This window comes from Oncorhynchus mykiss, chromosome 27 (assembly GCF_057628025.1).
Source record: "Oncorhynchus mykiss isolate SJ-2025 chromosome 27, ASM5762802v1, whole genome shotgun sequence".
Taxonomy (NCBI): domain Eukaryota; kingdom Metazoa; phylum Chordata; class Actinopteri; order Salmoniformes; family Salmonidae; genus Oncorhynchus; species Oncorhynchus mykiss.
The window spans coordinates 52,623,704-52,636,659 of NC_143048.1; the positions used below are offsets into that span (position 1 = coordinate 52,623,704).

General features: G+C 50.9%; 1 protein-coding gene across 2 annotated transcripts in view; it reads right to left on the bottom strand.

Moving 5' to 3' along the window:
• The window catches only part of LOC110508136 (EH domain-containing protein 2), a 38,221-nt gene extending 30,156 nt beyond the window's left edge, over positions 1–8,065 (bottom strand). The window contains exon 1 of one of the 2 annotated variants that reach the window (XM_036965315.2): positions 7,486–8,065. The gene's annotated coding sequence lies outside the window, so the exon portion shown is untranslated. The remainder of the gene's footprint in view (positions 1–7,485) is intronic. The other variant, XM_036965316.2, reaches the window with a different exon arrangement.
• Between the last annotated feature and the right edge of the window lie 4,891 nt (positions 8,066–12,956).

The following is a 12,956-nucleotide window of genomic DNA, read 5'->3' on the forward strand; positions in this document are numbered from 1 at the left end:
TGTCATTCATGCCTGAACCAGACTGTCGTCATGTTTGCTGTAACCTTGTCCTGTCCTGTCGGAATCTGCCGGTCCATCTGAGCCTACCTATGTTTGGTAATTAAAGAAGCTCTGTTTAAGTTGATTCGCTTTTGGGTCCTCATTCACGCACCGTAACAGAAGAATCCGACCAAGAATGGACCCAGCGACTTCGGATCCTCTCCACTCAGCCGTCGAGATCCAGGGAGCGATGCTAGGCAGACACAAGCAGGAATTGTCTGCTGCTCGACATGCCGTTGAGACCCTGGCCACCCAAGTCTCCAACCTCACAGAACAGGTTCACCATCTCCGCCTCGATCCACCGGCCACTTCCAGGGCTTTCGAATCTCCGGAGCCCAGAATCAATAACCCGCCGTGTTACTCTGGGGAGCCCACTGAATGCCGCTCGTTCCTCACCCAGTGTGATATTGTGTTTTCTCTCCAGCCCAACACTTACTCCAGGAGCACTGCTCGTGTCGCCTACGTCATATCTCTCCTTATTGGACGGGCTCGTGAGTGGGGCACGGCAATCTGGGAGGCAAGGGCTGAGTGTACTAACCAGTATCAAGACTTTAAGGAGGAGATGATACGGGTTTTTGATCGATCTGTTTTTGGGGAGGAGGCTTCCAGGGCCCTGTCTTCCCTATGTCAAGGCAATCGATCCATAACAGACTACTCTATTGAGTTTCGCACTCTTGCTGTCTCCAGTGGCTGGAACGAGCCGGCCTTGCTCGCTCGTCTTCTGGAGGGTTTCCGCGCAGAGGTAAAGGATGAGATTCTCTCCCGGGAGGTTCCTTCCAGCGTGGATTCCTTGATTGAACTCGCTATTCGCATTGAGCGACGGGTTGATCTTCGTCACCGAGCTCGTGGAAAGGAGCTCGCGCTCTCCGTCGCCTCCCTCTCCGCATCACTACCATCTTCCTCTGCCGGCTCGGGTGCTGAGCCCATGCAGCTGGGAGGTATCCGCATCTCGACTGAGGAGAGGGAACGGAGAATCACCAACCGCCTCTGTCTCTATTGCGGTTCCGCTGGTCATTTTGTCACTTCATGTCCAGTAAAAGGCCAGAGCTCGTCAGTAAGCGGAGGGCTACTGGTGAGCGCTACTACTCCTGTCTCTCCTTCAAGATCCTGCACTACCTTGTCGGTCCATCTACGCTGGACCGGTTCGTCAGCTTCCTGCAGTGCCTTAATAGACTCTGGGGCGGAGGGCTGTTTTATGGACGAGACCTGGGCTCGGGAACATGACATTCCTCTCAGACAGTTAAAGGAGCCCACGGCCTTGTTCGCCCTGGATGGTAGTCCTCTCCCCAGGATTCAGCGTGAGACGCTACCTTTAACCCTCACTGTTTCTGGTAATCATAGTGAAACCATTTCTTTTTTAATTTTTCGTTCACCTTTTACACCTGTTGTTTTGGGCCATCCCTGGCTAGTTTGTCATAATCCTTCCATTAATTGGTCTAGTAATTCTATCCTCTCCTGGAACGTCTCTTGTCATGTGAAATGTTTAATGTCTGCTATCCCTCCTGTTTCCTCTGTCTCTTCTTCACAGGAGGAGCCTGGTGATTTGACAGGGGTGCCGGAGGAATATCACGATCTGCGCACGGTGTTCAGTCGGTCCAGGGCCACCTCTCTTCCTCCACACCGGTCGTATGATTGTAGTATTGATCTCCTTCCGGGAACCACCCCCCCCCCGGGGTAGACTATACTCTCTGTCGGCTCCCGAACGTAAGGCTCTCGAAGATTATTTGTCTGTAGCTCTTGACGCCGGTACCATAGTCCCCTCCTCCTCTCCCGCCGGAGCGGGGTTTTTTTTTGTCAAGAAGAAGGACGGGTCTCTGCGCCCCTGCATAGATTATCGAGGGCTGAATGACATAACAGTGAAGAATCGTTATCCGCTTCCTCTTATGTCTTCAGCCTTCGAGATCCTGCAGGGAGCCAGGTTTTTCACTAAGTTGGACCTTCGTAACGCTTACCATCTCGTGCGCATCAGGGAGGGGGACGAGTGGAAGACGGCGTTTAACACTCCGTTAGGGCACTTTGAATACCGGGTTCTTCCTTTCGGCCTCGCTAACGCTCCAGCTGTCTTTCAGGCATTAGTCAATGATGTCCTGAGAGACATGCTGAACATCTTTGTTTTCGTTTACCTTGACGATATCCTGATTTTTTCACCGTCACTCCAGATTCATGTTCAGCACGTTCGACGTGTCCTCCAGCGCCTTTTAGAGAATTGTCTTTTTGTGAAGGCTGAGAAGTGCACTTTTCATGCCTCCTCCGTCACATTTCTCGGTTCTGTTATTTCCGCTGAAGGCATTAAGATGGATCCCGCTAAGGTCCAAGCTGTCATTGATTGGCCCGTCCCTAAGTCACGCGTCGAGCTGCAGCGCTTTCTCGGCTTCGCGAACTTCTATCGTCGTTTCATCCGTAATTTCGGTCAGGTGGCAGCTCCTCTCACAGCCCTTACTTCTGTCAAGACGTGCTTTAAGTGGTCCGTTTCCGCCCAGGGAGCTTTTGATCTCCTCAAGAATCGTTTTACATCCGCTCCTATCCTTGTTACACCTGACGTCTCTAGACAGTTCGTTGTCGAGGTTGACGCGTCAGAGGTGGGAGTGGGAGCCATCCTTTCTCAGCGCTCCCTCTCTGACGACAAGGTCCACCCATGCGCGTATTTTTCTCATCGCCTGTCGCCGTCGGAACGTAACTATGATGTGGGTAACCGCGAACTGCTCGCCATCCGGTTAGCCCTAGGCGAATGGCGACAGTGGTTGGAGGGGGCGACCGTTCCTTTTGTCGTTTGGACTGACCATAGGAACCTTGAGTACATCCGTTCTGCCAAACGACTTAATGCGCGTCAGGCGCGTTGGGCGCTGTTTTTCGCTCGTTTCGAGTTCGTGATTTCTTATCGTCCGGGCTCTAAGAACACCAAGCCTGATGCTTTGTCTCGTCTCTTCAGTTCTTCAGTAGCCTCCACTGACCCCGAGGGGATTCTCCCTGAGGGGCGTGTTGTCGGGTTGACTGTCTGGGGAATTGAGAGGCAGGTAAAGCAAGCACTCACTCAAACTCCGTCGCCGCGCGCTTGTCCTAGGAACCTTCTTTTCGTTCCCGTTCCTACTCGTCTGGCCGTTCTTCAGTGGGCTCACTCTGCCAAGTTAGCCGGCCACCCTGGCGTTCGGGGTACGCTTGCTTCCATTCGCCAGCGTTTCTGGTGGCCCACCCGGGAGCATGACACGCGTCGTTTCGTGGCTGCTTGTTCGGTCTGCGCGCAGACTAAGTCCGGTAACTCTCCTCCTGCCGGCCGTCTCAGGCCGCTTCCTATTCCCTCTCGACCGTGGTCTCACATCGCCTTAGATTTTGTCACCGGACTGCCTTCGTCAGCGGGGAAGACTGTTATTCTTACGGTTGTCGATAGGTTCTCTAAGGCGGCTCATTTCATTCCCCTTGCTAAGCTTCCTTCTGCTAAAGAGACGGCACAAATCATCATCGAGAATGTTTTCAGAATTCATGGCCTTCCGTCAGACGTCGTTTCGGACAGAGGTCCGCAATTCACGTCTCAATTTTGGAGGGAGTTTTGCCGTTTGATTGGGGCTTCCGTCAGTCTCTCTTCCGGCTTTCACCCCCAGTCTAACGGTCAAGCAGAACGGGCCAATCAGACTATTGGTCGCATCTTACGCAGTCTTTCTTTTCGCAACCCTGCGTCTTGGTCAGAACAGCTCCCCTGGGCAGAATACGCCCACAACTCGCTTCCTTCGTCTGCGACCGGGCTATCTCCTTTTCAGAGTAGCCTCGGGTACCAGCCTCCGTTGTTCTCATCTCAGTTCGCCGAGTCCAGCGTCCCCTCCGCTCAGGCTTTTGTCCAACGTTGCGAGCGCACCTGGAAGAGGGTCAGGTCTGCACTTTGCCGTTATAGGGCGCAGACTGTGAGAGCTGCTAATAAGCGTAGAACTAAGAGCCCTAGATATTGTCGCGGTCAGAGAGTTTGGCTCTCCACTCAGAACCTTCCCCTTAAGACGGCTTCTCGCAAGTTGACCCCGCGGTTCATTGGTCCATTCCGTATCTCTCAGGTCAATAATCCTGTCGCAGTGCGACTTCTTCTTCCGCGATATCTTCGTCGCGTCCACCCGGTCTTCCATGTCTCCTGTGTTAAGCCCGTTCTTCGCGCCCCCGCTCGTCTTCCCCCCCCCCCCCCATCCTTGTCGAGGGCGCACCTATCTACAGGGTCCGTAAAATCTTGGACATGCGTCCTCGGGGCCGTGGTCATCAGTACCTAGTTGACTGGGAGGGGTACGGTCCTGAGGAGAGGAGTTGGGTTCCCTCTCGGGACGTGCTGGACCGTGCGCTGATTGATGATTTCCTCCGTTGCCGCCAGGTTTCCTCCTCGAGTGCGCCAGGAGGCGCTCGGTGAGTGGGGGGGTACTGTCATGTACTGTCATGTTGTCTTGTCTCTGTCCTTTCCCTTCACCCTGTCTCCCTCTGCTGGTCGTGTTAGGTTACCTTTTCTCCCCCGCTTTCCCCCAGCTGTCCCTTGTCTCCTCTAACTACCCATTCACCCCGTTCCCCACCTGTTCCCTTTTTTCCCTCTGATTAGGTCCCAATATCTCTCTCTGTTTCTGCTCCTGTCCTTGTCGGATTCTTGTTTGTTTGTGTCATTCATGCCTGAACCAGACTGTCGTCATGTTTGCTGTAACCTTGTCCTGTCCTGTCGGAATCTGCCGGTCCATCTGAGCCTACCTATGTTTGGTAATTAAAGAAGCTCTGTTTAAGTTGATTCGCTTTTGGGTCCTCATTCACGCACCGTAACAGTTATTGCCTTGGCTCATAGTTTTTAACAAAGGGACCACACATGACTTAAATGTAAAAATGAATACTAAATAATACAAAAATGTAACAAGCTGTGGATGTCTATATGATCAGTAGTGTTTGAGTGGAGAGAGTGCTAGACCAACAACCAATAGGTGGAGGAAGCCAGCCTGCCAGTCAGGTAAGAGAGAGAGTGTTGGCTGATGTGGCCACCCTTCATAGCCTCCAGGCAAATTCAGCCCAGGTGCGTCACATCAACTGAAAGACCTTCCAGCTCTGTCCAATGGCCTCCTGCAACAAGCAGACTACCAAACAGGAGATCCCAGCGGACTGGGAGGGACGTCAAACTATAACACTATATAAACCCTCACTAAACTATATATACACACTCACTATATACATATATACAGTACCAGTCACACAGTACCGTTCTACATTGTATGCCAAATAGAATCTAAAGGTAACATTCTAAAGTAGTGGCAGAGCCAAATAGAATCTAAAGTTAACGTTCTAAAGTAGTGTCAGAGCCAAATAGAATCTAAAGTTAACACTCTAAAGTAGTGTCAGAGCCAAATAGAATCTAAAGTTAACACTCTAAAGTAGTGGCAGAGCCAAATAGAATCTAAAGTTAACGTTCTAAAGTAGTGTCAGAGCCAAATAGAATCTAAAGTTAACGTTCTAAAGTAGTGTCAGAGCCAAATAGAATCTAAAGTTAACATTCTAAAGTAGTGTCAGAGCCAAATAGAATCTAAAGTTAACGTTCTAAAGTAGTGTCAGAGCCAAATAGAATCTAAAGTTAACACTCTAAAGTAGTGGCAGAGCCAAATAGAATCTAAAGTTAACATTCTAAAGTAGTGTCAGAGCCAAATAGAATCTAAAGTTAACACTTTAAAGTAGTGTCATAGCCAAATAGAATCTAAAGTTAACATTCTAAAGTAGTGGCAGAGCCAAATAGAATCTAAAGTTAACATTCTAAAGTAGTGTCAGAGCCAAATAGAATCTAAAGTTAACATTCTAAAGTAGTGTCAGAGCCAAATAGAATCTAAAGTTCACATTCTAAAGTAGTGTCAGAGCCAAATAGAATCTAAAGTTAACGTTCTAAAGTAGTGTCAGAGCCAAATAGAATCTAAAGTTAACACTCTAAAGTAGTGGCAGAGCCAAATAGAATCTAAAGTTAACGTTCTAAAGTAGTGTCAGAGCCAAATAGAATCTAAAGTTAACACTCTAAAGTAGTGTCAGAGCCAAATAGAATCTAAAGTTAACATTCTAAAGTAGTGGCAGAGCCAAATAGAATCTAAAGTTAACATTCTAAAGTAGTGTCAGAGCCAAATAGAATCTAAAGTTAACACTCTAAAGTAGTGTCAGAGCCAAATAGAATCTAAAGTTAACGTTCTAAAGTAGTGGCAGAGCCAAATAGAATCTAAAGTTAACGTTCTAAAGTAGTGTCAGAGCCAAATAGAATCTAAAGTTAACGTTCTAAAGTAGTGTCAGAGCCAAATAGAATCTAAAGTTAACACTCTAAAGTAGTGTCAGAGCCAAATAGAATCTAAAGTTAACACTCTAAAGTAGTGGCAGAGCCAAATAGAATCTAAAGTTAACGTTCTAAAGTAGTGGCAGAGCCAAATAGAATCTAAAGTTAACGTTCTAAAGTAGTGTCAGAGCCAAATAGAATCTAAAGTTAACATTCTAAAGTAGTGTCAGAGCCAAATAGAATCTAAAGTTAACGTTCTAAAGTAGTGTCAGAGCCAAATAGAATCTAAAGTTAACACTCTAAAGTAGTGGCAGAGCCAAATAGAATCTAAAGTTAACATTCTAAAGTAGTGTCAGAGCCAAATAGAATCTAAAGTTAACACTCTAAAGTAGTGTCAGAGCCAAATAGAATCTAAAGTTAACATTCTAAAGTAGTGTCAGAGCCAAATAGAATCTAAAGTTCACATTCTAAAGTAGTGTCAGAGCCAAATAGAATCTAAAGTTAACATTCTAAAGTAGTGTCAGAGCCAAATAGAATCTAAAGTTAACATTCTAAAGTAGTGTCAGAGCCAAATAGAATCTAAAGTTAACATTCTAAAGTAGTGGCAGAGCCAAATAGAATCTAAAGTTAACATTCTAAAGTAGTGTCAGAACCAAATAGAATCTAAAGTTAACATTCTAAAGTAGTGTCAGAGCCAAATAGAATCTAAAGTTAACATTCTAAAGTAGTGGCAGAGCCAAATAGAATCTAAAGTTAACATTCTAAAGTAGTGTCAGAACCAAATAGAATCTAAAGTTAACATTCTAAAGTAGTGTCAGAGCCAAATAGAATCTAAAGTTAACATTCTAAAGTAGTGGCAGAGCCAAATAGAATCTATACAAAAGTGTTTCTGGTAGCACAGTGGATCTGTAGTCAGAGATGGCGCAGTGGGGAAGTTTAGAAAGACAGAGTGTGATAGTTTAAAGAAAGGGAAACGTCGGTTTGAGTTCACTATAACAGTAGGAACAGTATGACCCTAGTTGAGTGCATTAGAGCGTGCCCTCACCAAACCCATTCGATTTCACTGATCAAACACTCAAAACAAAACATATCCAGACAGTGCTCACAAAGGCTGTTTGATGAGAACTTGGAAACACACAGTTTAAAGTCAGACAGAAATAGACCATTACATTAAGTTCTAGCAAAAGAAAAGAAACCCATACCTGGTGAAGATGAGAGTAGAGTCTCTTCCCTTAAGGAAGTTGCAGAATAGTCTGACTTTATAGAGTTGCTGCAGCTCATGTGTGGGTGTGGCAGCCAGAAGCAGCCAGAAGCCTGTCAGTCTGTGGGATAGTACGTCTCCAGAGTTTAATATGTTTCAGTTGAAGGGGTCCCCTCTCTCTCTCTCTCACTCACAATCACTCTCTCTCTCCCTCGTCTCTTTCTTTCTTTCTTTCTTTCTTTCTCTCTCTCTCTCTCTCTCTCTCTCTCTCTCTCTCTCTCTCTCTCTCTCTCTCTCACTCACAATCACTCTCTCTCTCCCTCGTCTCTTTCTTTCTTTCTCTCTCTCTCTCTCTCTCTCTCTATCTCTCTCTCTCTCTCTCCCCCTCTCTCACTCACAATCACTCTCGCTCTCTCTCCCTCTCCCCCGTCTCTCTCTCTCTCTCTCTCTCTCTCCTTCTCACTCACAATCACTCTCGCTCTCTCCCTCTCCCCCGTCTCTCTCTCTCTCTCTCTCTCTCTCTCTCTCTCCCTCTCTCTCTCTCTCCCTCTCTCACTCACAATCACTATCACTCTCTCTCCCCTGTCTCTCTCTCTCTCTCTCTCTCTCTCTCTCTCTCTCTCTCTCTCTCTCTCTCTCTCTCTCTCTCTCTCTCTCTCCCTCTCCCTCTCCCTCTCCCTCTCTCTCTCTCTCCATCTCAATTCATTTCAAAGCAATTTGCTTTATATTGCCAAAGCTTATTTAGGATATTTACAATATAAAAATGAGAATCAAAATTAACAACAATAACCAAGTGCCAAAATAACCATACATTCAACAATAACAATAAGCATACAGTAGAGGACATGTGCAGGATGATTGGTCTGATTGGTCATCTTATGGCTGGCAGCAATGTAGTGCGCTGCCAACCCACAGCTCTCTGCGTCCTCCCCCAACAGGACGGGTAACCTACTCCCACCAGGGAGGTCTTTGCAATGGTTGCACAGCCTTTATTCTACAGGGATCAAAGTTTTCCATCGCTCTCTCTCTCTCTCTCTCTCTCTCTCTCTCTCTCTCTCTCTCTCTCTCTCTCTCTCATCCTCCTCCTCCCCTCTCTTTGCTCCTTCTCCTCGCTCCTCCTCTCTCTGCTCTTCTTCCCCCTCTCCACCCCCTTTTCTCCACTCCTCCTCCTCTTCCCATCTCTCCGCTCTTCTTCCCTTTCTCCGATCCTCCGTTACTCCTCCCCTCTCTACGCTCCCCCACTCTCCGCTCCCTTCCACTCTCGCCGCTCCGCCTCTATCTGCTCCATTTCCATTCTCTCCGCCCCTCTTCCCCTCTCTAAGCTTCCCCTCCCTCCACTCCCCCTCCGCTCCTCCTCTCTCCGCTCCTCTTCCCCTCTCTCCACTCCTTCTCATCGCTCCTCCACAATCTGCTCCTCTTCCCCTCTCTCCACTCCTTCTCATCGCTCCTCCACAATCTGCTCCTCTTCCCGTCTCTCTGCTCCTTTTCCCCTTTATCCGCTCGACTTCACCTATCTAAGCTCGTCCTCACTCCACTCCTCCCCTCTCTCTGCTCCTTCTCCTCAATCCTCCTCTCTCCGCTCCTCTTCCCCTCTCTCCGCTCCTCTTCCCCTCTCTCCAATCCCCCTCCTCTTCCCCTCTCTCCACTCCTCCTCCTCTTCCACACTCTCCGCTCCTCTTCGCTACTCCTTTCCTCTTCCACTCACTCTGCTCCTTTTCCCCTCTCTCCGCTCCTCCTCTCTCCTCTCCTCTTCCCATCTCTCTGCTCCTTTTCCCCTCTCTCCGCTCCTCCTCTCCTCTTCGACTCACTCTGCTCCTTTTCCCCTCTCTCCACTCCTCCTCTCTCATCTCCTCTTCCACTCTCTCTGCTTACTTTTCCCTCTCTCCGCTCCTCCTCTCTCCTCTCCTCTTCCCCTCTCTCCGCTCCTCCTCTCCTCTTCCACTCACTCTGCTCCTTTTCCCCTCTCTCCGCTCCTCCTCTCTCCTCTCCTCTTCCCATCTCACTGCTCCTTTTCCCCTCTCTCCGCTCCTCCTCTCCTCTTCCACTCACTCTGCTCCTTTTCCCCTCTCTCCACTCCTCCTCTCTCATCTCCTCTTCCACTCTCTCTGCTTCCTTTTCCCTCTCTCCGCTCCTCCTCTCTCCTCTCCTCTTCCCATCTCTCCGCTCCTCCTCTGCTCTTCCACTCACTCTGCTCCTTTTCCACTCTCTCCGCTCCTCCTCTCTCCTCTCCTCTTCCCATCTCTCCTCTCCTCCTCTCTCCTCTTCCCATCTCTCCGCATCTCCTCTCCTCTCTCCTCTCCTTTTCCCCTCTCTCCGCTCCTCCTCTCTCCTCTACTCTTCCCATCTCTCCGCTCCTCCTCTCTCCTCTCCTCTTCCCATCTCTCCGCTCCTCCTCTCTCCTCTCATTTCCCCTCTCTCCGCTCCTCCTCTCTCCTCTCCTCTTCCCATCTCTCCGCTCCTCCTCTCCTCTTCCACTCACTCTGCTCCTTTTCCCCTCTCTCCGCTCCTCCTCCCTCCTCTCCTCTTCCGATCTCTCCACTCCTCCTCTCTCCTCTCCTTTTCCCCTCTCTCCGCTCCTCCTCTCTCCTCTCCTCTTCCCATCTCTCTGCTCCTCTCTCCTCTTCCCATCTCTCCGCTCCTCCTCTCCTCTCTCCTCTCCTTTTCCCCTCTCTCCGCATCTCCTCTCTCCTCTCCTCTTCCCATCTCTCCGCTCCTCCTCTCTCCTCTTCCCATCTCTCCGCTCCTCCTCTCCTCTCTCCTCTCCTTTTCCCCTCTCTCCGCTCCTCTCTCCTCTCCTCTTCCCATCTCTCCGCTCCTCCTCTCTCCTCTTCTCTTCCCATCTCTCCGCTCCTCCTCTCTCCTCTCCTCTTCCTATCTCTCCGCTCCTCCTCTCTCCTCTCATTTCCCTCTCTCCGCTCCTCCTCTCTCCTCTCATTCCCCTCTCTCCGCTCCTCCTCTCTCCTCTCCTCTTCCCATCTCTCCGCTCCTCCTCTCCTCTTCCACTCACTCTACTCCTTTTCCTCTCTCTCCGCTCCTCTTCCCTCCTCTCCTCTTCCCATCTCTCCACTCCTCCTCTCTACTCTCCTTTTCCCCTCTCTCCGCTCCTCCTCTCTCCTCTCCTTTTCCCCTCTCTCCGCTCCTCCTGTCTCCTCTCCTCTTACCATCTCTCCGCTCCTCCTCTCTCCTCTCCTCTTCCCATCTCTCCGCTCCTCCTCTCTCCTCTCCTCTTCCCCTCTCTCAGCTCCTCCTCTCTCCTCTCCTCTTCCCATCTCTCTGCTCCTTTTCCCCTCTCTCCGCTCCTCCTCTCCTCTTCCACTCACTCTGCTCCTTTTCCCCTCTCTCCACTCCTCCTCTCTCATCTCCTCTTCCACTCTCTCTGCTTCCTTTTCCCTCTCTCCGCTCCTCCTCTCTCCTCTCCTCTTCCCATCTCTCCGCTCCTCCTCTGCTCTTCCACTCACTCTGCTCCTTTTCCACTCTCTCCGCTCCTCCTCTCTCCTCTCCTCTTCCCATCTCTCCTCTCCTCCTCTCTCCTCTTCCCATCTCTCCGCATCTCCTCTCCTCTCTCCTCTCCTTTTCCCCTCTCTCCGCTCCTCCTCTCTCCTCTCTTTTTCCCCTCTCTCCGCTCCTTCTCTCTCCTCTCCTCTTCCCATCTCTCCGCTCCTCCTCTCTCCTCTCCTCTCCTCTTCCCATCTCTCCGCTCCTCCTCTCTCCTCTCATTTTCCCGCTCTCCGCTCCTCCTCTCTCCTCTCCTCTTCCCATCTCTTCGCTCCTCCTCTCTCCTCTCCTCTTCCCATCTCTCCGCTCCTCCTCTGCTCTTCCACTCACTCTGCTCCTTTTCCCATCTCTCCTCTCCTCCTCTCTCCTCTTCCCATCTCTCCGCATCTCCTCTCCTCTCTCCTCTCCTTTTCCCCTCTCTCCGCTCCTCCTCTCTCCTCTCTTTTTCCCCTCTCTCCGCTCCTTCTCTCTCCTCTCCTCTTCCCATCTCTCCGCTCCTCCTCTCTCCTCTCCTCTCCTCTTCCCATCTCTCCGCTCCTCCTCTCTCCTCTCATTTTCCCGCTCTCCGCTCCTCCTCTCTCATCTCCTCTTCCCATCTCTCCGCTCCTCCTCTCCTCTTCCACTCACTCTGCTCCTTTTCCCCTCTCTCCACTCCTCCTCTCCTCTTCCACTCACTCTGCTCCTTTTCCCCTCTCTCCGCTCCTCCTCCCTCCTCTCCTCTTCCCATCTCTCCACTCCTCTCTACTCTCCTTTTCCCCTCTCTCCGCTCCTCCTCTCTCCTCTCCTTTTCCCCTCTCTCCGCTCCTCCTCTCTCCTCTCCTCTTACCATCTCTCCGCTCCTCCTCTCTCCTCTCCTCTTCCCATCTCTCCGCTCCTCCTCTCTCCTCTCCTTTTTCCCTCTCTCCGCTCCTCTCTCCTCTCCTCTTCCCATCTCTCCGCTCCTCCTCTCCTCTCTCCTCTCCTTTTCCCCTCTCTCCGCTCCTCCTCTCTCCTCTCCTCTTCCCATCTCTCCGCTCCTCCTCTCTCCTCTTCCCATCTCTCCGCTCCTCCTCTCCTCTCTCCTCTCCTTTTCCCCTCTCTCCGCTCCTCTCTCCTCTCCTCTTCCCATCTCTCCGCTCCTCCTCTCTCCTCTTCTCTTCCCATCTCTCCGCTCCTCCTCTCTCCTCTCCTCTTCCCATCTCTCCGCTCCTCCTCTCTCCTCTCATTTCCCTCTCTCCGCTCCTCCTCTCTCCTCTCATTTCCCTCTCTCCGCTCCTCCTCTCTCCTCTCCTCTTCCCATCTCTCCGCTCCTCCTCTCCTCTTCCACTCACTCTACTCCTTTTCCTCTCTCTCCGCTCCTCTTCCCTCCTCTCCTCTTCCCATCTCTCCACTCCTCCTCTCTACTCTCCTTTTCCCCTCTCTCCGCTCCTCCTCTCTCCTCTCCTTTTCCCCTCTCTCCGCTCCTCCTGTCTCCTCTCCTCTTACCATCTCTCCGCTCCTCCTCTCTCCTCTCCTCTTCCCATCTCTCCGCTCCTCCTCTCTCCTCTCCTCTTCCCCTCTCTCAGCTCCTCCTCTCTCCTCTCCTCTTCCCATCTCTCTGCTCCTTTTCCCCTCTCTCCGCTCCTCCTCTCCTCTTCCACTCACTCTGCTCCTTTTCCCCTCTCTCCACTCCTCCTCTCTCATCTCCTCTTCCACTCTCTCTGCTTCCTTTTCCCTCTCCTCTTCCCATCTCTCCTCTCCTCCTCTCTCCTCTTCCCATCTCTCCGCATCTCCTCTCCTCTCTCCTCTCCTTTTCCCCTCTCTCCGCTCCTCCTCTCTCCTCTCTTTTTCCCCTCTCTCCGCTCCTCCTCTCTCCTCTCCTCTTCCCATCTCTCCGCTCCTCCTCTCTCCTCTCCTCTCCTCTTCCCATCTCTCCGCTCCTCCTCTCTCCTCTCATTTTCCCGCTCTCCGCTCCTCCTCTCTCCTCTCCTCTTCCCATCTCTTCGCTCCTCCTCTCTC